Raw genomic sequence first — 27,395 nt, 5'->3', positions numbered from 1 at the left:
CATTTGTTCAATGTGGAAATAGGTCGTGCCCAAGAATTAGGCAAGCGAAGAATTCCTGAGTATTAAGATCCCAAGAAGTTGCAGTGTCTGACAGATTTGTAGATGAATGGTTCAGAGAACCGACATGTTGATAAATTAGACACATGTGCAACTCTTGGGTATCTTTATTGAGGAAACGTTTCGCCACACAGTGGCTTCATCAGTCCATACGTAGGAGAAACTTGAAGAACAGGAGAAGAATGAGGTAATCAGTCCCTCAACCTTGAGTCGATGTGTTCAGTCCATCAATCTTGAATAGAATACGGCATATCAGCGGAGAAGCAGCTTATAAACCGTATGGCAGGAGAGGTGCAGCAGTCATAGGTCGTGTCACATTTGTTCAATCTTTCGTTAACTAGTTGGCTCTCACTGACGATGGCGTCTAAGCTTAGCTGTGATAAAAAGAGGAGTCGTAAGCCTCTTGCTTTAAGTGCCAAGTTAGAGGATGATGGTGTGCCATTCTGATTTTATTCAATAAACACCCTGCCACTTACCTCTCACATATTAATATTAATATTTTAAGGTAAGTAATAAGTGTACTCTGTGTGTATCTTACCTTTTATTGTGTTTTTAATGTCTATTTTTAATGTCTATTGCTATTGCATATTTTATATGTGCTCTGATAATAATGCTTGTGGACCTGTGTAGTAGCCGGGCGGAGGGACAACATTACGTTTTCTCTGGTCAGGCACCAGAGAATGTGCATGAATCTGCATCTGGCCCAGCCACTCCCCCACTCTGCTTTTGTTTACAATTTTTGGCATGAATTATTCATTATTTCTCCCTTCGTTTATGATGGCATCTAAAGGTAGTTGTTAGAAACGATTAAATTCAGTGAACAAGGGATGTCGATGCTAATAATATGGCTCTGGGCCACAGTGTAGGTAGCTGGTAGGTGTAGCCCAGGCAGGCTACACCTACCAGCTACCTACACTGACTTCCTACAAATAAATACTACTAACCTCTTTTCGTACATTAAGACTACACATATTTTAAGGTAAATAGTGAGTGTACTGTATGTGTATTTTAACTCTCCGGGATGTTTTAAATATCGTATATTATGTATTAGACCAGGAGCCAGGGCTACCTACACCTGACTTCATACAAATAAGTACTACTCACTTCTCGCCCTACATTAAGATTACAAATAGAGTGGACCACCGGTTAACGATATTTTTTCACTCCAGAAGTATGTTCAGGTGCCAGTACTGACCGAATCTGTTCCCATAAGGAATATTGTGAAGTAGATTAGTCCATTTCAGACCCCCAAACATACACGTACAAACGCACTTACATAAATACACTTACATAATTGGTCGCATTCGGAAGTGATCGTTATGCGGGGGTCCACTGTACATCAACTGGTGAGTCTAATATTCTTTCACAAGTGCACTGATATTATTTATAACATTTATACACCATTTCTACACTAATGCAGTAGTCTGCATAACAGTAAATCTTCTATTTTTTTGTGATAATAAAAATTCAAAGTGGAAAGCAAAAGAAATGTAAGAGGGGCCTGGAAACGTGACTAATGAACAGAGAAAAATGTTATTTTAGTGCCAGGAATGTCTGTCTTGTTTATTCTGGACCCTATTTGGGAATCACATAGACAACATCAACTTCATTATGTTTATTAGTGACTATACTCTATATGACCAAAGTGCTTTAGTTATATACTTGTCGAAACTTCCCACTACTACAGATATCAGTACTAGAGCTCAACACACAATTCAGGATATAAATAACCACAATTTAAACCTAGAAGATGAATGATCACGTGGACCCTGATCTAAACCTCCATAATCTAACACCCAATCAAAACCTACTGGGAAGTAACTGCCTTTATTACACAGCATCAAAAGCCAGCACTATCCTAAACAGTGCTAAAAGTTTATCAGTTCTTAACTACAACATCAGGTCCTTAAGCAAACACTATGATGACCTCCTGGCACTTCTTGAGTTGCTAAAGACACCCTTCTGCATTATTCTTACTGAGGCCTGGCTTAACCCTTTGAGGGTCGACAGGCCCTCTCCGAAACTCGTTCTCAGGGTCGGCCAAATTTAAAAAAAAAAAAAAATTATTTTCTCTTATGAAAAGATAGAGAATCTTTTACCTATCATAAAGACACCAAAAGTTTGAAATTTGATAGAAAACTTACGAAATTATGCTCTCGCAAAGTTAGCGGTCTCGGCGATGTTTACGCATCGGCGATTTTGCCCACTTTGAGCCCCATTTTCGGCCAATTTCGCTGTACTAGTCGACAAAAAACATGAATATTTCGCTAGAACTCCATTTTTTCTATCGAATGGGTGCAAGAAACCACCCATTTATGAAATTCAACTATCCAGTACAGTGGTCAGAATTTAGCAATTTTGCCAATTTCACACAAATTTCAAAAGATGCCAATTTCCGAATAGGGTCCAGAATAAACAAGAAAGACATTCCTGGCACTAAAATGACATTTCTTCTAGTCATTAGTCACGTCTCAAGGCCCCTCTTATATTCTTTTGCTTTCCATTTTGAATTTTTATTCTCACAAAAAATAAAAGATTTACTGTTATGCAGACTACTGCATTAGTGTAAAAAATGGTATAAATATTATTGGTGCACTTGTGAAAGAATATTAGACTCACCAGTTGACGTGTATTGCACGCTTGGCACGATTTGTTTACTTTTGAAGTTTGGTAAAAATCGAACATTTCTGCTACTTTGAGCTCAATTTCAAGGCACCTTTCATTGTAAAACCAGCCAAAATCATCTCAATTTCTGTAACATGTCTTCCATTCTATAAAATGAGACCAAGAAAACTAGAATACAACAATAAATACCATACGAAAATACACTGCAAAGTCGCTGATTTATTCCAAAAAAATGGTCAAAGTTTTTTTTTTCTCATTATGCACTGTGTGCTGCAGGATTTTTTTTAGACTGTGCACACTGACCACATAGACCCATTCTTTCATATGAAGGCCTACCATCTTTCTCCCACTAGATTTGAGGCCGCTAGAATTTATGCGTACTAGTACGTCAAAAACCCCTACGCGTAAGACTTACTAGTACGACGAAAACCCTCAAAGGGTTAAGCAGGACACAATAGATATCTACCCTCTACCAGGATACACAGCAATCCACAACTGCAGACCATACCAAGTTGGCGGTGGTATTGCAATCTATTACTCTAACCAACTATCTTGCATTAGCCCCACTTGCTTTAGCGATGAATATGGGGAATAAATTTTTGCTAATTTTACTGTAAAAAACCTTAAGATGCCTATAACAATCGGTGCCATTTACCGGATACCCTACACAAACATCCCAAATTTCAGTGAGAAATTAAAGGCACTAATAACAAACAGACAAATGAACAAGCACCACCTTCTCTTAGCTGGAGACTTCAACATCAACCTTGGCCTACTAGATGATCAGCCTGTAACTGATTTCATCAACAATATGAACAACGCACTTCTCATACCAACAATAACTAAACCAACCAGGCTGACTGAGACAAGTGCAACCATAATAGACCACATATGGACCCATATACTAGCCCCCTTAAATCAGGGATAATCACAGACAGCACTACAGACCACTACCCTACCTTCCTCTTAACAAACATTAGTAAACCACCACTGGAATTCATCAAAGTTTCATTTAGACTCCATGATGAGGCCTCAATAAGAAAGTTCACAGCAGACCTAGAGACTGTTGACTGGCCTACAGAATTCTCCAAGGCCAATGGTATTGATGATTGGGCAGACATTTTTCTTAACAAATTACTTAGACTATACAACAAACATTGTCCTATAAAAAACGAAACAGATCATGAATAAACGGCTTGGTTGCCCATGGCTAACCAGCAGCATTTTGAAATCCATTGATAAGAAACACCAATATGAAAAGCAATATAGACAGGGCTTAATACACAAAGATATTCTTAAGCACTATTCATCAGCTCTCACCAAAGTAATAAAAAAAGCCAAACAACTGTACTACTCCAGCAGATTCACTGACACAAGAGGAGATATAAAAAAGACCTGGAAAACACTCTCCCAGATTCTGGGCACCAACAAACTGAAAAAAAAAAAAGAATATTGTCCTAACTAAACCTAATGAAACACCACTGCATCCCACTGATACAGCTAACAAAATAAACAACTTCTTCTCAACCATAGGATCTAATCTTGCCAGTAAAATCCCACATACCAACGCCCATGCCGGGGACTACCTACATGAGAATTTCCAAAATTCCTTCTATCTTGTACCAAATGAGCCCACCGAAGTCACCGAGATTATAAAGTCACTTAAAAATAACTCAGGGAATCTGTCTCATGTCCCACCATTATTGTACAAGCTAGCGGCCCATGTCCTTTCGCATGCTATTTCATTACTTTTTAACAAGTCACTAGAAACTAGCACCTTCCTGAAACTACTCAAGACAGCAAGGATTACACCAATACATAAAGGTGGTGACCCTACAGATGTAAACAACTATAGGCCAATATCAAACTTACCACTGCTATCCAAAATCTTCGAGAAACTCATGCACAGGAGACTATATTCATTTATAACGGCACAAAACATACTCAACCCCTGCCAATTTGTATTCAGGAAAAATAAAAGCACTAATGATGCAATCATAAAAATGCTAAATCTGCTTTACACAGCACTGGAAAATAAGGAATATCCGCTAGGATTTTTTATTGACCTTAGAAAAACTTTTGACACAGTAGACCCCGGCATCCTACTCCACAAACTTGACCATTATGGTATAAGAGGCCATGTGCTTGGATATTTCAAATCCTACCTTACTAATAGGTATCAGTATGTCACCATTAAAGACACAGCATCACCAACACAGCAACTTGATACTGGAGTTCCGCAAGGAAGTGTCCTTGGACCCCTGCTCTTCCTCATTTACATCAATGATCTTCCAAACGTATCCCAACACTTGAAACCCATTCTCTTTGCTGACGACACGACTTATGTCATCTCTCACGATAATCTTGCCACCCTCAACACCATTGTTAACAAGGAGCTGCTCAAAATATTGACTTGGATGACAGCCAATAAACTTACACTTAACACTGACAAAACCTACTATATTATGTTTGGTAGCAGAGCAGGTGTTGCACAACTTAACATTAAGATCAACAACACTCTAATTGCCAGACATAATGAGGGCAAATTCCTAGGCCTATACCTCGACAACAACCTGAATTTCAGCACCCATATCCAACACATAGAAAAAGTATCCAAAACAGTTGGGATCCTCTCCAAGATACAATACTATGTGCCGCAAAATGCCCTTCTCACACTATACCATTCACTCATTTATCCATACCTCACCTATGCTATTTGTGATTGGGGATCAACTGCAGCAACACACCTAAAGCCAATAATAACCCAACAAAAAGCCACAGTAAGAATAATCACTAAATCCCATCCATGGCAACACCCCCCTCCCCACTCTTCATAGATCTAAACTTACTCCATGTTCAGAGCATCCACATTTACTACTGTGCAATCTACATCTACAGGACCTTAAATTCCAATATTAACCTTGACCTAAAACACTTTCTTGATAGTTGTGACAGGACCCACAGGCGTAACACCAGACACAAACATCTCTACGACATTCCTTGTATCCGATTAAACCTTTACAAAAATTCAATGTATGTCAAAGGCCCTAAAATCTGGAACACCCTACCTGAAAACTCTAGAACTGCAGACACATTTATCACCTTCAAAACTACCTTTAGAAAACATCTTATCTCCCTGATACACCACGTCAAGTAACTACATAAAAACCACCTGGTGGTTCACACTTACACTCACTCACTCACCCATTTGACTGTAAGCACAGAAATACGAATCTTAATCTTAAAATAATGATTCCTAACTAGTCATAAGTTTGCCTGTGATACTCCAATATAGAAACTATGCATTGTGCCAAAACAAAAGCATTCACATTGCTAAACTCGCAAACTAGTATTTAGTCACTTAGTATTTAGTCAACTTACTCCATAATTTGTAATAATTTAGGGTTAAGAATTAATCTAAGTTTGCCTGAAATGCCTAGCCATGCTAGGTGCCCTAGTGGCCCCCTCTGTAATTTAGTATTTTACTACATGTAAACCACACAATAACCAAAATCTGTAAATCCCGCATTGTAATCCTTATAGAGAATAAACTTGATTGATTGATTGATTGAATATGGAGTCACTCGTACAAGTTGTCTGGCTACCACATCTCATGTTTATGTTCATTTATTCTACTGTGGGGTGTATTTATCATCTTTATATGTTATGTATAGTGTTTATATAATTTTGAAAAAAATATCATAGATGGATTAATGAAAATGTGTATATTAACATAATATACAGTATCACTTTGTGATTATCATCACTATTATTATCATTATTAATATGGCATCTCGAGATATGACACTCTTACTGATTTTAATGTGTATCTGCACACCAGAACAGTGTGTAAGTTTATTTAGGTACAGGTATACATAAGTATAATTATCAGAGTACTGTATAAATAAAATATGAAATAACTTAAAAGCACTTGAAATTTTGGAGTTTCCAGACATAATGGAGAGACGTGGTGCTTACTGAGCTCACAGAGAATGTAAACAAGTCGGGTGGGATGTGGTGACCATATTAGAAAGCCAGGTGGGGGGAGCCATATAGCAAGTTTTGGTCACAATTTGAAATGTCTGTATTAGAGGAATGCCCTAAAGTGAAAAGTTGTAAAGCATGGCCCTACTGTATAATGTAATCTCTATAAAATGTATTTTTTTTTGTGAATAATTTTGGGTTTCTGGAACGGATTAATATTTCCATTATTTCTTATGGGAAATATTGGTTCGACTTCAAACATTTAGACTTTGGAACTAGCTCCTGGAAGAGATTAAGTTTGAAACTCAAGGATCCACTGTACCCAGATGTTGCACAGAATTCACCATGATTATTAAGTCGCTTAAAAATAAATCAGGAAATCCAGCTCAAATCCCACCATTATTGTGCAAGTGAGTGGCTCATGTTCTTTTGCCCACTATTTCATTATTTTTTTTATTATTAACACACTGGCTGATTCCCACCAAGGCAGAGTGGCCCGAAAAAGAAAAACCTTCACCATCATTCACTCCATCACTGTCTTGCCAGAAGGGTGTTTTACACTACAGTTTCTAACCCTTTGACTGTCGCGGCCGTATATATACGTCTTACGAGGTACCGTGTTTGACGTATATATACTCATAAATTCTAGCAGCTTTAAATCAAGCAGGAGAAAGCTGGTAGGCCCACATGTGAGAGAATGGGTCTGTGTGGTCAGTGTGCACCATATAAAAAAAATCCTGCAGCACACAGTGCATAATAAGAAAAAAAAAACTCCGACCGTTTTTTTTAATTAAAATGCCGAATTTGTGGTCTATTTTCGTATAATATTTATGGTTGTATTCTCGTTTTCTTGGTCTCATTTGATAGAATGGAAAATGTATTATAGAAATAGAGGTGATTTTGATTGATTTTACTATAAAAAGAACCTAGAAATGGAGCTCAAAGTAGGGGAAATGTTTGATTTTTGCCAATGTTCAAAAGTAAACAAATGATGCCATTGTCCAATAAATGTCCAACTAGCCATTCTAATATGCAGTCATGAATGGGTTGATGTTATTTATACAATTATTACAGTATTGCAGTAGTCTGCATAATAGTAAGTCTTCTATTTTTTGTTTGAATAAAAATTCAAAATAGAAAGCAAGAGTAATATCAGAGGGGCCTGGAGACATGACTGATGAGCAAAGAAAATGTTATTTTAGAGCCAGGAATGTCTGCATCGTTCATTCTGGACCTTATTTTGAAATTGTCATATTTTTTAGTTTTCGTGAAATTGGCCAAATTGCAAATTTCTGACCACATTATTAGGTAGTAGAAATCGGTAAATGGACAGTTTCTTGTACTCAATCGATCGAAAAAATGGAGTTCTAAAGAAATAGCTATGAGTTTGGGCGAATGGAACAATGAAATTAGCCGAAAATAGGGCTCAAAGTGAGCAAAATCGCCGATTTGTAAACAGCGCCGAGGTCGCACTTCGCGAGAGCATAATTCCGTCAGTTTTCCATCAAATTTCGTTTTTTTGGTGTCATTACAATCGGGAAAAGATTCTCTATGATTTCATAAGAAAAAATAATTTTTTTTTTTTAAATTTTGCGACACCAGGAGACACCTCAGGATTGGGGGTTGCGACAGTCAAAGGGTTAAACTGCAACATAAACACCCCTCCTTCAGAGTGCAGGCACTGCACCTCCCATCTCCAGGACTCAAGTCCGGCCTTCCGGTTTCCCTGAACCCCTTCATAAATGTTACTTTGCTCACACTCCAACTATTTCATTACTCTTTAACAAATCACTAGAAACCAGCACTTTCCCAGCACTACTCAAGTTAGCAAGGGTTGCAACAATACACAAAGTTGGTGACCCCACAGATATAAATAATTACAGGCCAATATCAAACTTACCATTGCTATCCAAAATCTTCGAGAAACTCATGCACAAGAGATTATAATCCTTTATAACAGCACAAAACATCTTCAATCCCTGTCAACTTGGCTTCAGAAAAAACAAAAGCACAAACAATGCCATTCTAAAAATGCTAGGCCTGCTTTACACAGCACTTGGAAAAAAAATGAATATCCTCTAGGACTCTTTATAGACCTAAGGAAACCTTTTGATACAGAAGACCACAGCATCCTACTCCACAAACTTGACCATTATGGTATAAGAGGCCATGCACTTACATATATCAAATCCTACATTACTATTATCATTATAATAAAAAAAGAAGTACTAAACCTACAAGTAAATAACAAAAAGGCACAATACCGTGACTGGAACGATACACAAATAACCCGCACATAAAAGACAGAAGCTTACGACGACGTTTCGGTCCGACTTGGACCATTGACAAAGTCACACTGTGACTTTGTCAATGGTCCAAGTCGGACCGAAACGTCGTCGTAAGCTTCTGTCTTTTATGTGCGGGTTATTTGTGTAAACCTACAAGGGTCGTACAGCACCACCGGGCTGGGAAGGATGCAGGAGTAATGGATAGCAAGAGGAAGAGGGACGATTGTTAGGACATGGAGTGCAGCAGAGCAGTGGATAGTGCAGGGGTAGAGGGCAGCAAGATATTGAGGTAAAAAGGGCCATAAGGAGTACTAGAAGCATCATCATTAGAGTTTGTGCAGTAAATCAGTTGCTGTCAAAAAGTCAGTGAGAGAGTCTGGGTTAAAAGAGGGTCCAGCTAGAAGGGAAGGTAAAGTAAGGGCAGTAGAGCGGTGACAATGTTGGAGGTAAATTTTGTGTGCTCGTTGATAGAGTGGGCAGTCCAACAGAATGTGGCTAGCAGAAACTGGAACCTGACAATTCTCACAGAGTGGAACAGGGCACCTCTCCATGAGACACCTATGAGTAAGACGAGTGTGGCCAATGCGAAGACGGGAGAGAGTAGTCTCCCAGCCTCAACACTGACGATACAAAGACGGCCAGAAACCTATACAGTGGACCCACGGTTAACGATATTTTTTCACTCCAGAAGTATGCTCAGGTGCCAGTACTGACCGAATTTGTTCCCATAAGGAATATTGTGAAGTAGATTAGTCCATTTCAGACCCCCAAACATACACGTACAAACGCACTTACATAAATACACTTACATAATTGGTCGCATTCGGAGGTGATCGTTATGCGGGGGTCCACTGTACAGTGGAACCTCTACTTGCAAGCGCATCCACATGCGAGTTTTTCCAAATACGAGCAGTCGATGGGTTGATTTTTTGCTTCCATACGTGAGCAAAATTTCCATAAGCGAGCAGACCTCAAGGGAGGTTCCTTGACGCTGGTGAGGGGCTCTTGCTCTTGATCTAGGGAACTGTATCTCACTTGTTTGTTGGACTATCTTATTGAAATTTGGGCAATGTATGATGGAATGATGCTTCTTAACGTACACCAAAAATGAAAGAAATCGGAGCATAACTAATGGAGTTCACTTCTCAGCAATCAGCCACCCTGTAGCGGTATTTTTGTATGGTTTTTATGGTTGTATTCTCGTTTTTTTTGGTCTAATTTGATAGAATGGAAGGTATATTACAGAAATAGATATGATTTTGATTGCTTTCACGATGTAAAGTACAGTGCTCCCTCGTTTATCGTCGTTAATCCATTCCTGGAAGTGCGACGATTATCAAAATAGACGATTTTTTAATCAATTTTCCCCATAAGAAATAATGTAAATACAATTAATCTGTTCCTGACACCCAGAAGTATTAAAACAAAAAAATTTTTTTACATGAAATATAGATGTAGTACATAAACAATACAATGGGACATGATGAATGAAACATTAACAGCATAACATTTACCTTTATTGGCAATTCTTCTTAGTGTATGGAAGACTGGAGGAGGAGAGAGACTGGATTAGTTACTGTTTGGAAGGGGAATCCCCTTCCATCAACACCTCAGGTACCAAGTCCTTTTCTGGGGTTACTTCTCTTCTCTGTTTCTTAATGCCACTAGGACCAGCTTGAGAGTCACTGGAGTCCTGTCTCACAAAAAAAGTGTCCAGAGAGCTCTGTTTCTGGCATCTCTTTAAAACTTCCCTAAAATGGGCCAAGACTCTGTCACTGTACAAGTTGCCGATATGGCTTGCAACATCCTTCTCAGGGTGATGTTTCTCCATAAATCTTTCCATCCTACCCCACATTTCAAAAATCTCCTTAATTTCTGAAGAAGGCACCTTCTTCCATCTCTCTTTCTCCTCCTCTGCAGCAAGATTCTGAGCTGCAATCTGTTCCTGTTGAAGCTCTTGCAGCTCCTCAGTGATTAGCTCTTTCTTGTGGCCCCCCACCAACTTTTCCACATCCTCCAAACTCACATCCAACCCCATAGAACTCCCCAATGCCACAGTAGAGTTCACAACTGACATAGGCTCATCAGGGTCAGCCCCAAACCCTTCAAAATCCCTCTTGTGAAAACAATCTGGCCACAATCCTGGTAGTCACTCCCTCCCAAGCCTTACCTATAAGGCTTATGCAATGGAGGATACTGAAGAGTTCTTTCCAAAAATCTCTTAGGGCCAAGTGAGTGTCTGAGGTCACATTAAGGCACCTTTGAAACATTGATTTAGTGTAGAGTTTTTTAAAGTTTGCAATGACCTGCTGGTCCATGGGCTGGAGGAGAGGAGTGGTATTCAGGGGCAAGAACTTTACTGTGATGAACCCAAACTCCTGCAGAATTAGGTCATCCAAGTTTGGAGGATGAGCAGGTGCACTGTCCATTACTAGGAGGCACTTAAGATCCAATTTCTCCTCCAGGAGGTAATTCTTCACATTAGGGCCAAACACTTCATTGAACCACTGACAAAAATTTCCCTCGTGACCCATGCCTTATTATTAGATCTCCAAAAACACACACAATTTACTCTTCATGCCATTGTTTTTCCTGAACACTCTGGGATTTTCAGAATGGTACACTAGTAACGGCTTCACTTTGAAATCCCCAATAGCATTACCACAGAACGTGAGTGTCAGCCTGTCTTTCATAGGCTTGTGTCCTGGCAGTCCCTTTTCCTCCTGAGTAATGCAGGTCCTCTTTGGCATTTTCTTCCAAAAGAGGCCTGTTTCGTCACAATTGAACACTTGTTCAGGTTTCAGTCCTTCAGCCTCTATGTACTCCTTGAATTCACTTACGAATTTTGTAGCTGCAATTTTGTCCAAACTGGCAGTCTCACCATGCCTTATTACACTGTGTATGCCACTACGCTTCTTAAACCTCTCAAACAACCTTTGCTGGCCTTAAATTCACAATTATCAGTACTCGCTGCAGGCAATTTCTTTACCAGATCGTCATGCAACTGCCTACCCTTTTCACAAATAATCGACATCATGAGAGTATCTCCTGCTAATTGTTTCTCGTTTACCCACACCAATAATAACTTCTCAACATTTTCGAGTACTGGTGATCTCATTGTCAGCATATTTACCCCCTTTGCAACAACAGCTTCCTTGATTTCCTTTTTCTTGGCCACGATGGAAGATATGGTTGTACGGGATTTGTTATACATCCTAGCCAGTTCGGCCACACGTACGCCACTTTCATATTGTTCAATGATGTTTTTCTTAAATTCAATCGTATTTCTCACCTTCTTTACAAAAGGCTTGGCACTAGGAGCTTTCTTTGTAGCCATGGTAGCTTATTTAGCACTTGCAAGCACTAAAATGAATGGAAAAATATGAAATATTTCGTATGAACAAGTGAGGGGACCATCGCTCACTGGTAAACAATGGCACACTGGCTGGGAAGGGAGGCTGAGGCAGCTCAGAGCGTGAGTACGCGTCCCGGACGAAGGGCGATTAGCTAGTCAACCGACCATTTGCGAGCCAATGTTTGGACGAAAATAACGCAACGATTTCCGAAAAGGACGACTATCGAGCCGGACGATTATCGAGGGACCACTGTACTACTTTGAAACTGAGCTCAACAAGGGAGAAATGCTCGTTTGCTTGACTATGTTCAAGAGTAAACAAATGACATCACTGTCCATTCCAATATGCAGTCGTGAATGGGTTGACATTATTTATACAATTATTGCAGTAAGGCATAACAGTAAATAAAAATGTGTGAATAAAAATTACAAATTATTTATATTGTAATAATAATAATAGTAATAACAATAATAATATTAATAATAATAATAATAATAATAATAATAATATGTATAATAATAATAGTATAATAATATAAAATAATAATAATAATAATAATACATATAATAATAATACATATATAATAATAATGTCCTACATAATAATAATTATAATAATAGACGGCTTCAAAAGGCCATCACTAGATGGCAGTGTTTACCACAACAAAGAGGGAGCGGTTGTGGCCACCTCCACCTGTTACATAATGACATATTTTATTCATTCTAGAGTATATATCAGGGTTCTATGTTATTTATATTGTTTGTTATGTCATATTAGATGAACTGTGATAGATAAATAAGCTGTAGAGTTGATGATAGCGAAATATTCAAGGAGTATTTTGTCCTGTCTCCAAACACTCATCGGCTGCTGCCACCGCCATATATATATAATGACATAACTTATTCATTCCAGAGTATATATCAGGTTTCTATGTTATTTATATTGTTTGTTATATCATATTAGATGAACTGTGATAGATAAATAAGCCGTATTAGCGAAATAATTCAAGAAGCATTTTGTCCTGTCTCCAGACAAACTGTCGTACACCACCAACACTGCCCATACCACTACAGGAATTACATATTTTATTCATTTTAGAGTATATATCAGGTTTCTATGTTATTTATATTATTTATTATGTCATATTAGATCAAATGAGATAGATAAATAAGCCGTAAAGTTGATATTAGCAAAATTATTGAAGTACAGAATTCCACTGGAACGGATTACGTGCATTTCAATTAATTTAAATGAGAACGGATTAAATTCGCAAGTAGAGGTTCCACTGTACTCGGTTTAAAAGAATGAAGCTTATTATAGAGCAGATCAGACCAATGTCGTTGCCAATGGGTGCGAAGGTGGGTAGCAATTACAGCATAATAGTTTGTGAATGGAACACAGCATAATAGTCTGTGAATGGACAGCATAATAGTATGTGAATGGAACAGGCAGACACTGCTGACCGCGCAGCAGTGTCTGCCTGTTCATTGCCCTGTACGTCAACATGACCGGGGACCCAACAAAAAAAATATCTTTGAGCTTGCTAGAGATACAGCATAGCCAAAGTTGGATATGAAGAACTAGGGGATGAGGTGCATCAAATTTTCGTATAGCCTGTAAAGCACTAAGGGAGTCTGAAACGACCACAAATGGTGACATAGGCATAGATGCAATACAGATAAGTGCTATGGGAATGGCATACAATTCAGCCGTAAAAAATGCTAGCCGGGGATAATAAATGACCTTGCACAACACTGTTCGGAAATACTGCTGTGAATCCGACACCATCAAAAGACTTGGAACTATTGGTGTACACTGCGATGCCATGAGAATGAGGTCAGAAATGGTTTAGAAAAAGAGAGCGAGAAGCCACCGTAGGCAGTTGGGCTTTCGCGCATGGCTGTGGTAAAGAACAGATACAAACCATCAGAACTTCCCAAGGAAGTAGGGAAAAATGAGATGCTACAGGAGCATAGAAAGGTGGTAACTGAAGAGAAGACAAGAGCATATGTAGGTGAAGAGAAAAGGGATGAAGTAAACAGGGGCAACGAACAAATAAAGAACGTCTACTAACATCAGGAAGGATTGCAGAGATCATGAGATCAAACATAATAGCAAAGGCAGTGAGCATCACAGCAATTGGACAAGGATGGAATATTCGCCTCTGCATAGAGGCTCTCAACTGGCAAAGAGTGAAAAGCACTGAAGCATAAACATAATCCCAGGTAATGGATGGGATTAAGGCTAGAATGAGTTGCAGGAGAGGCAGCCGAATATATCTGGTCACCATAATCGAGTTTTGATAAAATTAGGGCTGAATGTAGTTGAAGGAGAGTTCTACAATCAGCTCCCCGTGAAAGATGAGCAAGGGTTTTCAGGAGGTTCAGCTGGCTATGACAACTTGCCTTCAGAGAGGTAATGTGAGGTTTCCAGGATTACTATGGTCAAACACAAGGCCAACAAACCTGACTATCACATTCTGGGATCTGCAAGCCATATAGGTACAATGGATGATCAGAGACAACATAGCATTTAGTGAAAGTAATTTGGTGAGTTTTAGTACTAGAAAGTTTAAACCCATGAGTGGTGGCCCAATTGGAAACACAGTTGACCGCATGCTGGAGAGAAACCTGCACAAGCTATAGCAAAGTCATCAACATAGAGCGATGACCAAATATTGGACGGAAGAACAGAGGTCAGATCATTTATAGCAAGGAGAAAAAGTGTTTTGCTCAGAACACACCCCTGGGGGACACCTTCAGCTTGGACAAAGTCTTGGGAAAGCACATTAACCCGAACACAGAAATGTCTTTCAGTTACGAGGTTCTTAAGGAAAAATGATAGACTGCCTCAGAGGCCTAAGGAGTGGGACTGGGCCAAGATATTATACCTCCAAGTTGTGTCATACGCCTTCTCAAGGTCAAAAAAGATGAACATCAAAATGGTATACAATACCGACAGGTTGTTAGGTAAGACACATATGCAACAGTTAGACAACTTTATTCCGAAACATTTCGCCTACTGTGTAGGCGAAACGTTTCGGAATAAAGTTGTCTAACTGTTGCATATGTGTCTTACCTAACAACCTGTCGGTATTGTATACCATTTTGATGTTCATCTTGTCAGACACTGCAACACGTGACATCTTGGTACAGAAAACACCTTGGACAAGCTTTTCAAGTGAGAAGTGTTGGATCTGAGAGGGACATGACCTCTCAGTGGCCTCTCACTACTACTACTACTACTACTACTACTACCCCTACCCTGCACCTCTCCTTCCGACAGTATTTAAGTCTCCGCACTGTCGCTTGATCTTCAGATAGTTCCTGACTATGGAACTGAACTTCTCCAGGCCGAGGGACTGACAACCTCAAATTCTACGACTTTAAGGGTGATGGACTGATTACATCGTCTTCACATCTCTACTGTTCCTGCCTACTTTCTGTATTCGACTGAAGAAGCCTACTGTGTAGGCGAAACGTTTCGGAATAAAGTTGTCTAACTGTTGCATATGTGTCTTACCGTCAAAAAAGATGGCGATAGGTGAGAAGTTATTGGTAAAGACATTATGGACATACGCATCTAAGAGTAGTAAGGGATCAATGGAGAGACAGTTGTCTCTCTCTAAATACCACATCAAACATCTATTTACCAGACATTCCATCACCTTGCAAACTGCGCTGGTAAGAGCAATGGGATGATAGTGGGAGGCATCATGTCCCGCAGTACCAGTTTGCAGGAAGGGAGAACAATGGCAGATTTCCACAGCTGGGGAAGAACTAATTGTGACCAAATAAGATTAAAGAGTCATAAGTGGACTGCAAGGGCTGATTGATGTAAATGCTGTAGCATACGAATATGAATGCCGTCAGGCCCAGCTGCTGATGATCGGCAAGCTGAGAGTGTTGCCTCTAGTTCCATAATTGTAAAAGGCACATTATAGGATTCTTCTCTGATAGAAGAAAAGTTTAGGGGCTCTAACTCTCTGGTAGACTTAGAGGAACGAAACAAGGGGCATAGATGAAGCCCCTGAGAGATATGGACAAGATGATTACCAATTTCAATGGCAACGTCAAGAGGGTTTGCGATATCAACACCGCCAACCCAAAGAACAGGAGCTGGGTTGGGAGAGTATTTACTACTCAGTTTCCGTACCTTTTTCCAGACTGCACTCATAGAGGATGCAGAAGTGATGGTAGAAACATAATCCCACCAGCAAGTGCATTTAGCATCATGGATGACACATGACTGCTCTCTTCTGCTTAAAATCAAGGAGTCTCTCTGTGATTCTACTGAACTGGTACCTGCCCCATGCAGTGCACTTCAAATGAGCACAAGGAGGAGACCACCAAGGCAAGCACTTCTGAGAATGCCTGCCTGAGATATAGAATGTGAAGCTGAGGTTAAAACCGAGGTCGAAAAGATGTGTAAAAGCTCATCATTGGAGGACGAAGAAGGAACCTCACTAAAAGCTGTTAGATGCGAGTAAAGGTCCCAATTTGCTCGGTCAAATTGCCAGTGTGGGCTACAGGGTTAATATGAAGGAGAAGTAAGGATGACTGGAAAATTATCACTGTTGTGCAAGTCTAAGAGGACAGACCAGGTGAAGTCTAGTACAGTTGAGGAAGAGCAGACTGAGAGATCAATGCAAGAGAATGAGTACAAGGATCAAAATAGGTGGGAGTACTCGTATTTAAAATATGGAGGGGGGACAGAAGCGAGGAAAGCCTCCAACTGAATGCCACGGGAGTCACAGTGAGACCCTTCCAGAGGAAATGGTGAGCATTAAAATTGCCAAGTAACAGAAGTGGTGGTGGTAAGGAAGAAACCAGAAATGCAACATTTGGGATAGATAATGCCCGAGAAGGAGATACAAAGAACAGATTGTATACCACTTATTCAAGTGAATACGGGCTGCAGTGTAATACAGCGAAGTATGAACAAAGAGCTGACAGTATAAAGATCCATTGGGAAAACGATTGGATGAATATAATAAATCACAGCCCAAGATGGGATGGATAACAGCAGAGCATAATCTGGGTTCTTATAAACAAACACAAACAGGGGAAAACTGGAAGAGCAACACCTGAAGCTCACCCCAGTTACCTCTGAGGCCACGGATATTCCACTGTAAATAAGCCATGAATTTTGAAGAGAAAGATACAAGAAATCTGAAGGTAGGGGCATCTATGGAGTAGTAGGGTTAGAAAAGTCTACATGTGGAGGTAGCAGAAAATTTTTAAGCAGCAAAGGATTGGGATGCTGCGAAGAAAGGAAATGTGCAGACGGAGAAGAGTGAAGAGGAGGAACAGGTGGAGGATTGGTGTCCATCAATGGTCTAGTATCCTCAATATATTCTGAGATAACTTCAAGTGTTTCAGAGGACAAGGACATTGTATGTAGTACAATACTGGAGATAGAGGAGGGTGAGTAAAGATCAGGGTGACGATGGACTGTACCAAAGTAGAGGACGAAAAGGTAGAGGGAACTAGAGAAGCTTGGCAGGAGACAGGAGAGGAAGTGACCTGGGAGGGGGCAGAAGAGGAAGAAACTTGGAAGGGGACAGGAGAAGAAGGTACTGTGTGAGGAGGAGGATAAACCTCCACACGCATAACAGAGCCAGTTAGAGGTGAAGAACCAGGTACAGAGACTGGGAAGGAAAAATGTGCAGGTTGCAGAAGGGAAGGAGGTGTTAAAAGAGATTTTAACAATGGGGATGTTGTGGACTTCAGAGAAGGAGAAGGGTGATGGGGAGTAGGTGTTGTATGAGGTTTTGTAGACACAAACTTGTGAATGAGAGGAGGAAGAGGTGAGAACAGAATGAGGTGCTTAGGGAGGGACCTTTGAATCCAGGACAGCAAAAGAATTAGAGGCAGGTGTGACTGCGGAAGGGATGACCACAGAGGAGGCTGCAGGAGTTGGGACCCCAGAAAACGGGGGACGTTTAGTAACTCAAGAATAAGAAATACGGGGAAGTCTCCCTTGGAGGTGTAGATGAGAGACTGCCATAGCATATTGGAGGCCTTCTGCCTCTTTGAGGCAATGGATTTCATGCTCATTTAAGTAGACTAGGCAATGGTGAGAGTAAGATGGACGAGCCTCATGACAATTAAGGCAAGAGGGAGGTAGATTACAAGACGTATTGGTATGGTCGTCGGCACCAGACTGGGCATTCAGCCATGGACCTGTAATATTTTGCTGGATGACCAAAACATCAGCAATTTCTACACTGTTGAGGTGTAGGGATCACCTTTCGAATCTTTCGAATCTGTAAATGGTGTCCCGCAATATATACAGAAGATGGAAGCTCATGGCAGTCAAAAGTTAAATGAGCTACATTGCAAGGATATCGTCTCTGCCTGCGAGCAGGGAGAATAGTGTCTATTTTGAGGATTGGGAGGTCTTGGAGTTCAAGCCGCTCCAGAATGTCATCAGCACATGTCTGGAAATTCTGGACAATGGTATGGGGCAGAATGACAGCACCACTACAAGAATTAAGGGAATGATGTTTTTCAATACTTACAGGAATAGTATCAATAGTTGTAAGGAGAGAAATATTGCGAGCTTGGTTAGCATTCTGGACAGTGATGATGCATGTACCGCTCTTGAGAGCATGAAAGGATATAGCTCTACCAACATGGCATAGGAGCGCCTTGCCAATATTATGGTCAGAAAGATAGGCAGTAGAGGAAATTGGTCGTAGAGTAAAAAACTTAGTCCACCATGTATTTTGAAACACAGAGTGTGAAGGGAGTGTGTGATGTGCCAGTCTTTTCTGAGTAGAATGAGAAGGAAGTGAAGAAGTATCATCAGGTAATGGTCTTGGGCGTTTAGGTGTGGGACAGGAGTTGGTCCAATGTGGAACGGGCAGGCGATTTTGCAAATTGCTGCACCGTAGAGGAAGAAGCCAGAAGAATAGTCAAAGAAGAGCAGAGGTGAGATGTATCAAAGGAGTCAGTTGGAACCCCGGTACCTGAAGTGAGTGACGAAACGGCACCAGCAAGAGGTACAGGGTCATTAGAAATGTCCAAAGAGTGGTCAAATAGTGAGGCAGGGTCAGAACAGGATGCGGTATCAGTAAGGGGCCCGGGGGGAGCAGATTCATGGATTTGGGACTCCATAGTTATGTCCCTTCTTTCTTTTGTTTTGTAGAAAAAAAAGAGAAAAAAAAGGGGGGTGGGAACATGGAGGAATAGCTCCTAGGAGGCAAAAAAACAGGCCGTAAAACCCCCTCCACACCCAAGAGGACCCTAGAACCGCAAGTAGTGGAGATGTAGAATGGAACTCGTGCCATACCATACCTTCATGCCAGTAAACCAGCAATCCAGGAGGGCAATCTCACATCCACCGAGCCACCTCGGTAGACAAAAGAGAGGGCAGCCGGGTACCTGCCACAAAGCATACCACCTTCGGCCACCACCCCCTGGAATCCAACAGGCAGCCTCCGGGAGACTAGAGAGGGATTGGCACACCTCCAGGTGATCCAGAATCCATGGCAAACTACACCACCACCATGGAGCTCAATGGAATAGGATGGACCCTGGTACCCTTCCCCATACCTAGGAACTAGTGCCTGAGGGAAGAATCCCAAAGGCTGAAAATAGAAAGGGAATAGAAGGAGAAGGAGGAAAGGGAAAAAGGGGGATGAGGAGGATTGGATAGGGAAGGGGGATGAGGAAGATTGGATAGGGAAGGGGGATGAAGAGGATTGGATAGGGAAGGGGGATTGGGGGGTAATTAGGTTCAGTCTGATGAAGGAGACCAAAAGGTATAATTCCTCAGACCAAAAGCCTCTTCACTGCACCAAGAAGCCCCCCTTGAAGAGGCCTACATTTCTAGCAGACATCAATATGTCTCTATTAACCCTTTGACTGTTTCGGCCATATATATATGTCTTACGAGCCAGTGTTTTTGACGTATTAACCCTTAAACTGATCTACATTTGGAGCGCGCTTGCGTAGCGCTCCGAACGCAGATCTGTTTTTATCTCATGCTTTCTTATGGAGAAAATCAAGGTCGGAGTGCTACACACGAAAACATAGATCTATGTTTGGACTGTTTAAGGGTTAAATTGCCAAAATTCTAACAGCTTCAAATCAAGCGGGAGAAAGCTGGTAGGGCCACGTGTGAGAGAATGGGTCTGTGTGGTCAGTGTGCACAGTATAAACAAAATCCTGCAGCAAGTAGTGTTTTTGGATTAAAACGCCAAATTTGAGGTGTATTTTCGTATAGTATTTATGGTTGTATTCTCGTTTCTTGGTCTCATTTGATAGAATGGATGACTTATTACATAAATAGAGATGATTTTGATCGGTTTCACGATGAAAAGGACCTTGAAATTGAGCTCAAAGTAGCGGAAATGTTTGATTTTTGCCAATGTTCAAGAGTAAACAAATGATATCATTGTCCAATAAGTCTCCAATTAGCCATTCTAATACAGAGTCACGAATGGGCTGACATTATTTATACAAATATTACAATAATGCAGTCGTCTGCATAACAGTAAATCTTCTATTTTTTGTGTGAATAAAAATTCAAAATAGAATCAAGAGTAATAAAAGTGTTATTTTAGTGCCAGGAATGCCTGCATTGTCCATTCTGGGCCCTATTTTGAAATTGGCATCTTTTTTAATTTGCATGAAAGTGGCCAAATTGCCAATTTCTGGCCACTTTATTTGGTAGTTGAAATCGGTAAATGGATGGTTTATTTTGTACTCAATCAATAGAACAAATGAAGTTTTAAAGAAACAGCTATGAGTTTGGTCGACTGGAACAATGGAATTGGCTGAAAATAGGGCTCAATGTGGGTGAAATCGCCAATGCATAAATATCGCCAAGATCGTTAACTTCGCGAGAGCTTAATTCCATAAGTTTTCCATCAAATTTCGTACTCTTGGTGTCATTACCCTCTGGAAAAAAATCTCTATTATTTCTTAAGAAAAATAATTTTTTTTTTAAAAGTTTTGTGACACAGAGAGACACTTTAGGATTTGGGGTTGTGACAGTCAAAGGGTTAAGGACACAACCTCAACAGCAAGACCACTGGATACTGGAATACCACAGGGATGTGTCCTTGGTCCCCTGCTCTTCCTCTTATACATCAAAGATCTTCCAAATGTAAATAACTAAAAGGCACAATACCATGACTGGAACGATACACAAATAACCCGCACATAAAAGAGAGAAGCTTACGACGACGTTTCGGTCCGACTTGGACCACTGATGTCTTTCTTGATCTGATCCGCCTCTGTGTGGGCTCTAACTCCTTTTCCTTCCAAGGGAAATATTATTCTCAAACCTTCGGTGTCACTATGGGCTCTCCTCTCTCTCCTGTCCTTGCTAATCTTTACATGGAGTACTTCGAGACTGTTCTTCTTCCTACCCTCGATGTCCAACCTTCACTTTGGCTCCGCTATGTGGATGACATCTTTGCTCTGTGGCCTCATGACTCCAGTCTCTTCCAACCTTTTCTTGAAGCTCTTAATAATCTTGCCCCTTCCATTAAGTTTAAAGCTGAATGGGAATCTAATTCCTTGCTTCCTTACCTTGATGTCCATGTCCACCGCTCAGATACAGGTTATTCCTTTTCCGTTTACCGTAAACCTATGCACAGTGGCATGTACATTCACTACTTTTCCTATCATGCTTCCCCTGTCAAGAAAAGTGTTCTTATCTCCCTCTTTCTCTGTGCCCTCCGCATCTGTGATCCTCAGTTCCTTCCAGCAGAAATTTCCACTCTTCATAATTCGTTCTCCCGTCTTGGCTACCCTTCCCATTTCATAGACTCTGCCCTCTCACGTGCTAAACGCAATTTCTTCTCTCCCAAACTCTCTACTCATGGGAACTCTTCTATCCTCTGCCTTCCCTGCATTTCCGGTCTTTCTAATCTCAACAATTCTCTCTGTCCCTTAGACAACAAGCTTACCTTCCGCCAGACTAACACTCTTCGCACTAATCTCGTTCATACCTCTCCTCCCTCTACAGATGTTCCTGGTGTCTACTCTATTTCTTGCTCCTCCTGTCCTCTTCAATACTTCGGAGAAACTGGTCAATCTCTTTCTGACAGACTTAGGGAGCTCAAAAATAGTGTTAGGCTTGCCGACACTAACAATGCTCTTTTCTGTCACATCAGAGATCATAGCCATCCTACTGACTGGTCTTCTGCTAAAACTGTCTTCCCTATTTCCAACTCGAACAGTCGCCGTCTAGTTGAATCCTCTCTAATACACAACTTTCCTTGTATGAACCTTAGCCCTGGCTTCGTCTCTGTAGATGCCTTCCTCTCCCACTACATTGTAAAATGCTCCAAACTTCAGAACACCCGTGACTTAACCTGAATCCTCATTTTTTCTTTTTCTTTTTCTTCTTCCTCTTCCCCTTTTCTCTTTCCTTTTCTCCTCTGGGTTGTCTTTCTCTCTCCTGTCTCGTGTTTCTGTTCCTTCTTCATTTATTTCACCACTTCCCCTTTCACGCACCTCTGTGCGCTTGCTCTCCCTCTGTGGGCATCTAGCTCGCTTGCAGTGCTCCCCTTCCTTGTATTTGACTCGTCATCCTTATTTCCCACTTCTACCACTACCACTACTACTACCTCTTCTTCTACTACTACTACCTCTTCTTCTACTACTGCTACTACTACTACTACTGATGAAATTAAGACATGTGCGGCGTCTGGTTGTCTTTGTTGTGAACGTTTCGCCATCCAGTGGTTGGCTGGATGGCGAAACGTCTACGATGGGGATGCCCGGGTGTTGTGCATGTGTCTTGATTTCATCTTGTCGGTATTATATACAATTCTTGTACTACTACTACTACTACTACTACAACTACTACTACCACCACCTCTTCCTGCCTATATATAGCCGTCCTGCTCCACCTCTGGTTATTGTGACTTTGTCAATGGTCCAAGTCGGACCGAAACGTCGTCGTAAGCTTCTCTCTTTTATGTGCGAGTTATCTGTGTATCTTCCAAATGTATCACAACCATTGAGACCTATTCACTTTGCTGATGACTTAACTTATGTCATCTCTCACCTTAATCTTGCCTTACACAGCGTTATTATTAATGAAGAGCTAGTAAAAATATCGACCTGGATGACTGCGAATAAACTTACACTTAATATTGACAAAATCTTCCACATTATGTTTGGGAGCAGAACTGGTGATGCCCAACTGAACACTGTTTCACAACAATTATTGCTAAACATAATGAGGGCAAATTTCTGGGTCTGCACCTTGACAGCAACTTGAAATTCAACACCCATATCCAACACATGGTTTGGACATGAAGAGAGAATGGAGCAAAACAGAATGACTTCAAGAGTGTATCAGTCTGTAGTGGAAGGAAGGCGGGGTAGGGGTCGGCCTAGGAAAGGTTGGAGGGAGGGGGTAAAGGAGGTTTTGTGTGCGAGGGGCTTGGACTTCCAGCGAGCATGCGTGAGCGTGTTTGATAGGAGTGAATGGAGACAAATGGTTTTTAATACTTGACGTGCTGTTGGAGTGTGAGCAAAGTAACATTTATGAAGGGATTCAGGGAAACCGGCAGGCCGGACTTGAGTCCTGGAGATGGGAAGTACCGTGCCTGCACTCTGAAGGAGGGGTGTTAATGTTGCAGTTCAAAACTGTAGTGTAAAGCACTCTTCTGGCAAGACAGTGATGGAGTGAATGATGGTGAAAGTTTTTCTTTTTCGGGCCACCCTGCCTTGGTGGGAATCGGCCAGTGTGTTAATAAAAAAACAAAAAAAAACAAGTATCCAAAACAGTTGGGATCCTCTCAAAGATACATTATGTACCACAATCAGCCCTACTCACACTATACTATTCACTTGTTTATCCCTACCTCACCTATGCTATTTGTGCCTGGGGATCAACAGAAGCAACCCACCTAAAGCCAATAATAACTCAACAAAAAGCTGCAGTAAGAATAATCACACAATCCAATGCTAGATAACACCCCCCCCCTCTTCAAAGACCTAAACCTACTCTGCACAAAACATTCACACCTACTACTGTGCAACCTACATTTACAGAACCATAAATTCTAATATTAATCCTGAACTAAAACACTTTCTTCAACTTGCTGGTTTCCAAAACTATTTATCACTTCTTGCTAGTTGCAACAGGATCCAAAGACACAATACCAGACATAAAAATCTCTATGACATTCCTCATGTCAGGCTAAAGCTCTTCAAAAACTCAATGTACATAAAAGGGCCTAAAATCTGGAACTCCCAGCCCGAAATTTCTAGAACCACAGACTCAACCAGCATTTTCAAAACCACCATTGAAAAACATCATATCTCTGTAACACAACTCGTCATCAGCTATGTGAAAACCGCACATGCTATTTTCTGTATCATGAACACATCAAAAAAACAAACTAGATGTACAGTGGACCCTCAACCAACGATATTAATCCGTTCCTGAGAGCTCATCGTTAGTCGAGTTAATTTTCCCCATAAGAAATAATGGAAATCAAAATAATCCGTTCCCGACACACCAAAATATTGAAAAAAAAATTTTTTACCACATGAAATATTAATTTTAATACACACAAACTGAAGAAGACATGTACAATTACATGACACTTACCTTTACTGAAGATCTGGTGATGACTGATGGGATGGGAAGAGGGGAGTGTGTGGATGGTGTTAGTGTTTAGAAGGGGAATCCCCTTCCATTAGGACTTGAGGTGTCAAGTCCTTTTCTGGGGTTACTTCCCTCCTTCTTTTAATGCCACTAGGACCAGCTTGAGAGCCACTGGACCTCTGTTGCACAACATATCTGTCCGTAGAGCTCTGTACCTCCCGTTCCTTTAAGATTTGTCTAAAATGGGCCATAACATTGTCATTGTAATAGTTACCAGCAGGGCTTGCAATAGCTGTGTTAGGGTGATTTTCATCCATAAAAGTTTGCAGTTCAACCCACTCTGCACACATTTCCTTAATCTTTGAAGTAGGCACAATGGATTCCACAACTGGCATAGGCATCTCAGGGTTAGCCCCAAACCATTCAAAATCTTTCTTAATTTCCATACTAATTCTCACCCTTTTTATCACAAGGCTGGCACTAGAAGCTTTCTTGGGGCCCATGGTGACTTATTTTGCAGGTGCAATCACTAAAAACGCTGTGATAATATGAAATGTTCCGATTGTCTGTTTGTATGTTTGGATGCAACTGCGGTGGCTGGCTTCTAAACACTGGCACCCACGGGACAAGTGAGGCGTGCTCAGGCCACACGTGGACGCGTCTCGAACGGAACGAATCGCGTTGGTCGAGTTTTTTTAGCGCTAATCGAGGAAAAATTTTTGCGTTAAAATGTATCGCTAGTCGGATTTAACATTATACGATGCCATCGTTGGTCGAGGGTCCACTGTACTCTCATTATCTGTAATTCTCCCTATTTTACACTTACATTCACCCACAGTAAACTTAAAATTCCTAATAGTTATTGGCTAATTTATCTAAAGTTAGTCCTAAGTTTGTCTCAAGTACTCTGCCAATATAGGAACTCTTATGGAAACAGTGTATCATGCTAAGATAAAACCATTCCCATTACTAAATTTACTAATGGTAATACTGTTAAATATTTTGAACTACCTCACTATTAACACTCCTATTAATTATAAACTTTTTAACTACCTAACTGTTATATCAATATGCATTAATAAACATTAACCCTTTCAGGGCCCAGAGGCCAAATTTCAAAGTGCGCACCAGTGTCCAAGAATTTTAAAAAATAATTTTGTTAGTTTTTCTTATAAAATGGTAGAGAATCTTTTTCTGAAGGTAATAAAACAAAAAGTATGAAATTTGATGGAAAATTGACAAAATTATGCTCTCGCGAATTTTGATGTGCCAGCAATATTTACGCATAGGTGATTTTGCCGACTTTGACTCCCATTTTAGGCCAATTACATTACTCCAGTCGACCAAATTCTTAGCTATTTCACTAGTATTACTTCTATTCTATCAACTGAGCACAAGAAACTGCCAACTTGACTGTTTCAACTACAAAATAAAGTGACTGGAAATTGGTAATTTGGCCAATTTATTGCAAAGTTCAAAACATTCCAATTTCAAAATAGGGTCCAGAATAAACAATGCAGGCATTCCTGGCACTAAACTAACATTTCCTCTGTTCATTAGTTATGCTTTCAGGCTTTACAAATGAATTCCATTTTGATTTTTAATTCATATAATGAATTTTTATTCAAACCAAAAAATAGAAGATTTACTGTCATGCAATATTGTAATAATTGTATAAATAATATCAGCACATTTGTGAATGTATATTAGACCCACCATCTGGCGTGTATTAGACATGTGAGGTCATTTGCTTACTCTTGAACATCAGCAAAAATTTAACATTTCCACTACTTTGAGCTCAGTTTCAATCCATTTTCAGTGCTAAAACCAATCAAAATCATCTCTATTTCTGTAATATATCTTCCATTCTATCAAATGAGACCAAGAAATCGCAAATACAACTATAAAAAACATACAAGAAAACACTGCAAAGTTGCCGTTTTAATCGAAAATTATGGTCTCAATTTTTTTTTCTCTCATTATGCTCTGTGTGCTGCAGGATTTGTTTTATGTGGTGCACACATACCACATAGATGTATTCTCTCATATCTAGGCCCAAATTTACCGCTCACAGCTTACCAGAGTGAGCTGAGCTCATGTCGTAGATCTACGGTTTGGACCCTCAATGTAAAGCCGGAGATCAACGGCACAGACCCTGAAAGGGTTAAAATGAACTGTTCCATAACCTGTGTCAATACAGAGTAGTTAGTAAAAATTAGGATTAGTCCGGAGTTTACCTGGAGAGAGTTCCGGGGGTCAACGGCCCCGTGGCCCGGTCTGTGACCAGGTGGATCAGAGCCTGATCAACCAGGCTGTTACTGCTGGCTGCACGCAATCCAACGTACGAGCCACAGCCTGAAATGCCTAGGCATGCTAGTGGTTTTCTTTGCAATTAATATTTGTAATATGTAAACCATACATTGTAACCTTCACAAGGAAATAAACATTTTCATTTACACGTGTCTAATTTTCAACACTAGCCATGATACCAGCAGCAAAT

At 40.5% G+C, this 27,395-nt stretch overlaps 1 protein-coding gene across 8 annotated transcripts in view; it reads right to left on the bottom strand.

The window, feature by feature from the left end:
• LOC128692428 (zinc finger protein 436) overlaps positions 1-27,395 on the bottom strand; it is a 108,394-nt gene that overhangs the window by 5,446 nt on the left and 75,553 nt on the right. For 2 of the 8 annotated variants that reach the window (XR_011391269.1, XR_011391270.1), the window contains one exon: positions 150-431. The exons of the other annotated variants lie outside the window; for them this stretch is intronic. The gene's annotated coding sequence lies outside the window, so the exon portion shown is untranslated. Of the gene's footprint in view, positions 1-149; positions 432-27,395 lie in introns of those variants that run through there. 8 annotated transcript variants of the gene reach the window in all.

Source organism: Cherax quadricarinatus, unplaced genomic scaffold (genome assembly GCF_038502225.1).
Source record: "Cherax quadricarinatus isolate ZL_2023a unplaced genomic scaffold, ASM3850222v1 Contig916, whole genome shotgun sequence".
Taxonomy (NCBI): domain Eukaryota; kingdom Metazoa; phylum Arthropoda; class Malacostraca; order Decapoda; family Parastacidae; genus Cherax; species Cherax quadricarinatus.
Note: the sequence above shows the minus strand (reverse complement) of the source record. Positions and strands in the feature narration are given on the sequence as shown.